Here is an 8,070-nt window from a genome sequence, read left to right on the forward strand (position 1 = left end):
CTAACGTGTATAAAATCAATCACATAGTCTTGGCAGTAGAATGGGTCGTACTGAAGAGCTCAGAGACATTAAACGCAGCACTGTCATAGGACGCCACCTTTGCCACAAGCCCGTTTGTTAAATTTCTGCCCTGCTAGATCTGCCCCTGGCAGCTGTAAGTGCTATGATTGTAAAATGGAAGCATCTAGGAGCCACAACAGTTAAGCCAGGAAGACGTAGACCATGCAAGCAAGTACAAAGCACGTACAAAATGCCTGTTCTCTGTTGCATCACCTACTAAAGTGCCAGACTGCCTCCAGAAGCGACATCAGTACAAGAACTGTGCATGAAGACCTTCATGAAATTGGTTTCCATGTCCAAGCAGCTGCACACAAGCCTTAGATCAAACCAAGCGTTGGCTGGAGTGGTGTAGAGCATGCTGGCACTGGACTCAAAGCAAAGGAAACTCTCTGGAGTGATTAATCATGCTTTACTATAGGACAGTCTGATGGATGAATCTGACTTCTGCAGATGCCAGGAGAACGCTACCTACATGAATGCATTGTAAAGTTTGGTGGAGGGGGGATAATAGTAGTCTGGGGCCGTTTTCTTAGGGATGGGCTCAGCCCTTTGGTTCCAGTGTAGAATAATGTTAATGCCACTGCATACAGAGACATTTCAGATCATTATATCGCTGCTGTCGGAAGAAAATCTTGTATCTTTTTTGAGTTTTTGACAGAATTTAAAAATGCCTGTTGTCCTTTACATTGTCTGTAAATTTCATGATGAATGGACCAAAAGAAACGGCCCAAAATTACTTGACGTCTGCTTCCATTGACTTACATTAAAAGTAGAGTATGTTTTTTCCTCCTACTGTAAAGTTACCATTTTGGAGATACGAGTTTTTCTTCTGACAACAGCGATATGCTTCCAACTTTGTGTCAGCAGTTTGGGGAAGAGCCTTTCCTGTTCCAGCATGACTGAGCCCCTGTGCACAAAGTGAGATCTAAAAAGACATGGTTTGATGAGTTTGGTGTGGAGGAACTCCAGTGGTCTGCACAGAACCCTGACCTCAACCCCACTGAACACCTTTGGGGTGAACTGGAATGTCGATTGGGAGCCAGGCCTTCTTGCCCAACATCAGTGCCTGACCTCACAATTGTTCTTTTAGGGCAACACATGGTTTTGGAACTGGATGTCCAGCAAGCGTAGTTTGACTGTCAGTTGTCCGCATACTTTTGGCCATATAGTGTGTGTGTAGCATATTATTCCTGTATTTGACCACTAGATGACACTCTAATCATGCTTTCATGTAATAATTATTTTATTTATCTGCCTTTTTTTGCATGATTTAGAAAGGACATCTAGAAAACTGACCGTGGCAGATGTTAAGTTTGACATGTCAATTCTTAATATCAATACTTCAAATCAATAGGCTTTTCATTAATGCACCCAAACCTACACAAACACAGCCTTGCTCTTGCTACTGAAGCAAAGCCGCATGTCACCACCAGGGGCCAGTAATCCTCTACCATCCTGCTGTCCCCAGGAGCAGCTGGCCTTTGCTGATGAAAGAGTGTCTCCCCCTCTCCCCCTTCGCCCCCATCTCTTCTCTTTCCTAGATTAAAGGCACTTTGTAGTAGAGGACGCTTGTTAGATCTAGCCGTTGGAACAGTGTCTGCTCTCTCTCTGACGAGTCAAACGCAGACCACACCACCCTGAAGAAAGATTTGCGCAGACTTCGTTTTGTCCTGCTTTCGGAATTCAGGCGAAATCTTGTGTTAACACTCTGGAAACAATGTCATTAGATTATCTTGATTGTCAGTCTAACCGGGAAACAATTAGGTGATAAATGAAAGTATAGATCCGTTCAGTGAGGCCTGTGATGAGCTTTCTTTCTCTTTATTCTTTATCTGTTTCAATCAATTTGACCTTTAACATCACAATCCTATCACGCCTCAGAGGTGCCACAGCCTTTACGTAGCATGAAAAATAGCCAACATCTTCAGCAGGGATACAGTGACCAGTTGGGGGTGGGTGGGGGGTTAAATATTAAATTAAGACTAAGATTAAGTGACACTTATTAGTCCCACAACGGGGAAATTTCACCTCCACAATCTAACCCATCCATGCAATGAAACACTATATACACACTAGTGAACACACACACTAGGGCAGGGGTGTCAAACTCAACCAGTAAAAGGGCGATAATAAAAAATCTCATTAAATCTGTGGGCCAGAGAAAAAACATTGTTTCTCGTTTTTTATTAGTGTTGTGCTGTAACCCGAACTGGCCATTGTTTATTCAAAATATGCAAAATCAGTAAAATACAGACACTTGTAGTAGATCTTGAAATATTACATGAATACTTGAAATATCCAAAATTTAAATGCTCCCAAGAGCTCCGTCTTTTAAACCTGCTCATCTGCTTGAATTAGACCCCTGACATCCTTTCTTTCTTGCAAGTTCATTAATACGTGGGCTCAGTTTCTGAGCTGCTGAGCTAAAGTTAAGTGTTTATATTGATTAAACTGCAGCTGAAATGCTGTTAGTGTATTTGGTGATACGACTGGTGTGGAATTGTGTAGAACTGCGTAGAACCCCCAAAAATAAAGGTGTAACCGATGTCCCATAGACTGTTGTTGGGGTAGGAGAGTCAAAGTTAATGATACTGATACTGAAGGAGTTACATTGCAGTGCATGCTGGGTACTGTAGTGCAGCAAATTATGAAATGGGCTAATATCAGTAGAAAATTAAAATACTTTTGTGGGCCGGATGGGATTGTGTGGTGGGCCTTATCTGTTTAACACATGGGCACTAGGGGGCAGTGAGCACACTTGCCCAGAGTGGTGGGCAGCCCTAACCACAGCACCCAGGGAGCAGTTGGGGGGTTAGGTGTCTTGCTCAAGGGCACCTCAGTCACATACTGTCGGCTCAGGGGATTGAACCAGCAACCTTCCAGTCACAGGGCTGGTTCCCTTAACCTTCAGCCCACGACTGCCTCCAAATAGAAAAACAATGTTTTTAAATATATTTTTAGAATATATGCAAATATTTAAAGTCCATTAAATATGTCAAAGTAGTCAGGGATGCAGTGGGCAGTTAGGAGGAGGGGTCAATATTCATTCTATGTGGAAAAGCAACATATTTGTTAAATGTTTTCAAAATATATATTTACAATGTATGCAAACATTTAAAGTCCGTTAAATATGTCAAATATATGTAGCCATAAATATTCTGAAAATGAAGATGAAAATATGTTAAAAAAAAACATTTTGTAAAAAAATAATTTAAAGAATCCGTATCATGGAAAAAAATAGCTTCCTTGCTTTCCGAAGATAAGTTTGATGTAGTATACAAGCATTTAAGTTCAAAACAGTAACATTCACTCACCAGTTCATATGTTCCTTATGTGGAGACTAAGCTGCAAAGGCAACCCAATATGTACAGTAGCCTACATCAGTTTAGCCCCACCCTATTCATGTTGAAGTTATAAGGAGTGTTTCAACCCAGACTGCTGTTTAAATCAGGCCTGTTTCATTCAAACAGATAAAGAGAGGTTATGAAATGGTCATTTAATGTACTCTCGGTACATAAATGCACATTACTGTCCATATCAAAGTCGAGGACTGCAGCCCTGATATATTTAAGTAGGCGTATTAATCACCTCCTTAGGAGACTGATGGAAAGTTTACCTCTCTTCAAATCAGTGACGTTTGTATAACATGCTGTTTTTTAATTGGTCGTTAAGTAACCAGAGCAAAGGGCTACTTTGTTGTTGCCAAGCAACATGTTATTCTCTCATTCAGTAAAACGACAAGAGCTCTTGATTGCAGAGACAGTAGCCTACACTGTGCATGGAAACAATACAGCTGATGCTGCGTCATGTGGAGTTTTAAGCATCAGCATTTTACTGAGTTATGTCTCTATACTTTCTCGACCCGATTGACTCAGCGCTTGTGGTAACTCAGCTGAAACGTTCTGCTGAAATCGCGCTGTTTCCTCTTTGTTCTCGTAGGTAGCTGAAGAATGGCGTGTGTTTAAGCTGGGGTGGAAGTAGGCCAGATCAGTGGACGCACATGTGGAGAGAGAAAGAGACAGGGAGTCGTGGGGGAGTCGTGGGGGGCCGCTAAAGCTTGTCGGCTAGCGAGGGCACCTACATAAACATTATGTAACTGAAGCAGTGCAGGTCCATGTGCCTGAGTGTGTGTTGAACACAGCATAGCCTAGATTTTTCAAGTCTAAAGGCAGTCAGATTCAGGAGTGAGAGACGTTCTGTCTGGATAACGTATTTCACATGTACATTTGATGACCATTTAAGTTTTTAATCCATTGATGTCCCTTCTGTTATTTTTGCAACCCCATTTCCAAAAAATAGTGCAACAATTCAAGAGTAACGTTTCTCAACATAAAATAGCAAAGAACTTTTGCTTTTCATCATCTACGGTACATAATATCATTAAAAGATTTAGAGAATCTGGAGAAATCTCTGTATGTAAGGGACAAGGTCAAAAACCAGTACTTTGCTGGCCGTGATCTTTGGGCCCTCAGGCGGCACTGCATTAAAAACAGACATGATTCTGTAGTGGAAATCACTGCATGGGCTCAGAAACACTTCTGAAAACCACTGTGAACACAGTTCGTCACTGCATCCACAAATGCTAATTAAAACTCTTAAATGCAAAGAAGAAACCAAATATAAACAGGATCCAGAAACACTGCCACCTTCTCTGGGCCCGAGCACATTCAAAATGGACTGAGGGGAAGTGGAAAAGTTTCCTGTGGTCTGATGAATCAACATTTGAAATTCTCTTTGGAAATCATGGACACTGTGTCCTCTGGGCTAAAGAGCACTTAGCGCACAGTTGAAAAGCCAGTATTCATGATGGTATAGGGGCATTAGTGCACATGGCATGGGTGACGCGAACATCTGTGCTGCACTATTAATGCTGAACAATATGTTTTGGCAACATATGCTGCCATCCAGACAACGTCTTTTTCAGGGAAGGCCTTATTTATGTCAGCAAGACAATGTAAAACCACATGCTACATGTATCACAGCAGCATGGCTCTGTATTAAAGGAGTCCGGGCGCTAAACTGACCTGCCTGCAGTCCAAATCTGTCACCACTGAAAACATTTGGTACATTATAAATTGAAAAATACGACAAATGAGCCCCTGAACTGTTGAGCAGCTGAAATCCTATATCAAACAAGAACAGGAAAACATTTCACTTTCAAAGCTACAGCAGTGTCTCCTCAGTTCCCAAACGCTTGAGTGTTGTTAAAGGAAGAGGTGATGAAACACAGTGGTAAACATGCCCCCGTCCCAACTTTTTTGGAACGTGTTGTTGGCATCAAATTCAAAATGGGCAAATATTTTTCAAAAAACAATAACATTTCTCAGTTTCAACATTTGATATGTTGTCATTGTTCTATTTTCAATGAAATACAGGATTTAAATGATTTGCATATCATTGAATTTTGTTTTTATTTACATTTTGCACAGCGTCCCAAATTTTTTGGAAATGGGGTTGTATTATTTTAGGTCATATGTGTTCTCTGAGTTTGCCGGAGCACAAATTTGAAGGTTATTTTTTATTTGATCAAACTTGATGGTTTAAAAATGTTTTTTTCTAATCACATTTTCTCATTAAAGGGCCCCTACTGTGGAAAACGTTCATCACTTCATTAAAATAAGAGTGATGTAGTATGTAAACAGTTACATTTCAGAAACAAATCTCCAAAAACAGGGCGGCACGGTGGTGCAGCGGGTAGTGCTGCCACCTCACAGCAAGAATGGCCTGGGTTCGATTCCTGGCCAGGCGACCAGGGTCATTTCTGTGTGGAGTTTGCATGTTCTGTCTGTGTGGGTTTCCTCCCACAGTCCAAAGACATGCAGTCAGGCCAATTGGACATGCTGAATTGCCCCTAGGTGTGACTGTGTATGTCTGTCTGTCTGCCCTGCGATGGACTGGCGACCTGTCCAGGGTGTATCCTGCCTTCTGCCCAATGACAGCTGGGATAAGCTCCAGCACCCCACCGCGACCCAGAAGGATAAGTGGTTTAGATGATGTATGTATATACCTCCAAAAACAGCTGGTTTAGATGTTTTGCTTTTGTGATGTCACAAAAACCAATTCAGTTTCATGCCTCCACCTATACAGCATACAGCAGTTCAGCCCTGCCCATTCATGTTGATGTTAAAAGGAGTTTTCAGCCTTGACTGCGTTATGAAGAAGTCACAACACAGGAGAGCCAATCAGAACAGAGCTTATTTACATATTTCAGGCTTAAAGGCAAAGTAAAAAAACATCCTGTTTCATTCAAAGGGATAAAGAGAGGCTGGGAAATGGTCACTTAAAAATAAGTTACTTTTTTTATATATTTAAAACCATACAAACCACATATGTGGACCTTGGGAGGAAAAAAATACTAGAAAATGTAGAACATGGGCTGTTTAAGGCTGAATCTCACTGCTCCCTATGAAGTGCACTGCATGAGTCATGACTGATGGTTAAACTGCCCTGAAGCTTCCTGAGAAGTGATAAAGCGTTGTTCATTACTCCCTGTGCAGTTTGAAGTTCCTTTCAGCGGAACATTTTCATACCCTGTTGTTTGGAATCACCCTCAAAATGTCTGAATACTCTGGGCCGTACACTTTGCAGGGAACTACGAGGGCGATTGGAACGCACCCTGTGGCTTTTACACCCAGATAATGTTCTAAATGATGGAGAGTTGTGCAGCTAATAGCTTTTATTCTACATATAAAGCATTATTTGGGTTCAGAAGCTAATATTTCATGATCTACATTGTTCAGTACATAGGGAGCCATTTGAAATTTGGGTCATTCTACAGAAATGTCCATTTTTGTGTCCCTAGCATTTACAGATACATTACACTTGAAAAACATGTTAGGGTAACAATTTATTTAAATTTCAAAATAAAACAATGTTATTTTAATAATTACACCTTCTTGAGCCTCAATTTAACAACATTGTTTTTTAAATCAATCATATAGATTTCCAAGCACCACAGAAGTGCTTATCCTCACAGTCATAAAGGCTGAGGCCATATTTTGAGGTAAAAAAAAACATGTTTTTCTGCAATTTTAACTACATTAATCTATACATGACTATAAAATATATGATTTAAATGACATAAAGAAAACAAATGCTAATTATATATTATAAGATACATAATGAAAAATCTGGTCCCCAGGAGTCGTGTCACTGGTGTTACTGCATAACAAAAAACATTTTAAAATAAAAATCACACTGATGACATCACTTGACTTCCTTTACCTGTTTTCTGAGGATCTATGAAGAAAAGCTCATAGTGAGTCCACTGTGTCTTTCAGTTATCAGAGATTTTCTCATTTAGCTCATGATTTCATATGAAGCTTCTAGCTGAAGTCACTGGTGTGACCCACTTTATTCTTAGGTAACTGTGAAAAAATAGAATAAAAATGATTAAATTACATATTTTAGTGGATGTTCCATGACTGACAACATGTGTTTTGATGCTCTGTAGCAGCCGTTTTTGTAAAATGCATTTTTCATTAAAAATGTCTCTGGTGTTCCCTTTCGGTGTGACACCGATGAGGATCGGTAACACCAGTGACTCCGATGGGTAGGTAAAAAAGTGGACGTTTCTGTAGAATGACCCATTAGTCTTTAGGCCACATGGTGCTACTGTTTTTGTACCAAAACAACAGAAAGTCACAATTCTGAATAGACATATGAAAATTATACTGTTAATGAAAATTACTGTTAGATGTTCATCTGAGGTTTTGCTACACAACATTTCATCACTTTAGACAGAAGTCAGAACAAGTTCTGTGGCTTTTTCCTTCGTCCTAAATGTGGTTGTTCAGTATGAATGGGTTAATTCTTCCTTTGGTGGTGCTAATCACTAATTATTCTAACACTATAACACAATGGCTGTCCACTAATTAAATGGCTGCAGTATAATTCTGCATGGACTGATGTGAAGCGGCAGCACACTAGCACAGGCACAGATGGTCACACGTAGGGTTGCGCCCAGCGACTCCTGCCAGCACAGAGGTGTGAAAGAGGGGGGGGGGGCAC

This window comes from Colossoma macropomum, unplaced genomic scaffold (assembly GCF_904425465.1).
Source record: "Colossoma macropomum unplaced genomic scaffold, Colossoma_macropomum, whole genome shotgun sequence".
NCBI lineage: Eukaryota > Metazoa > Chordata > Actinopteri > Characiformes > Serrasalmidae > Colossoma > Colossoma macropomum.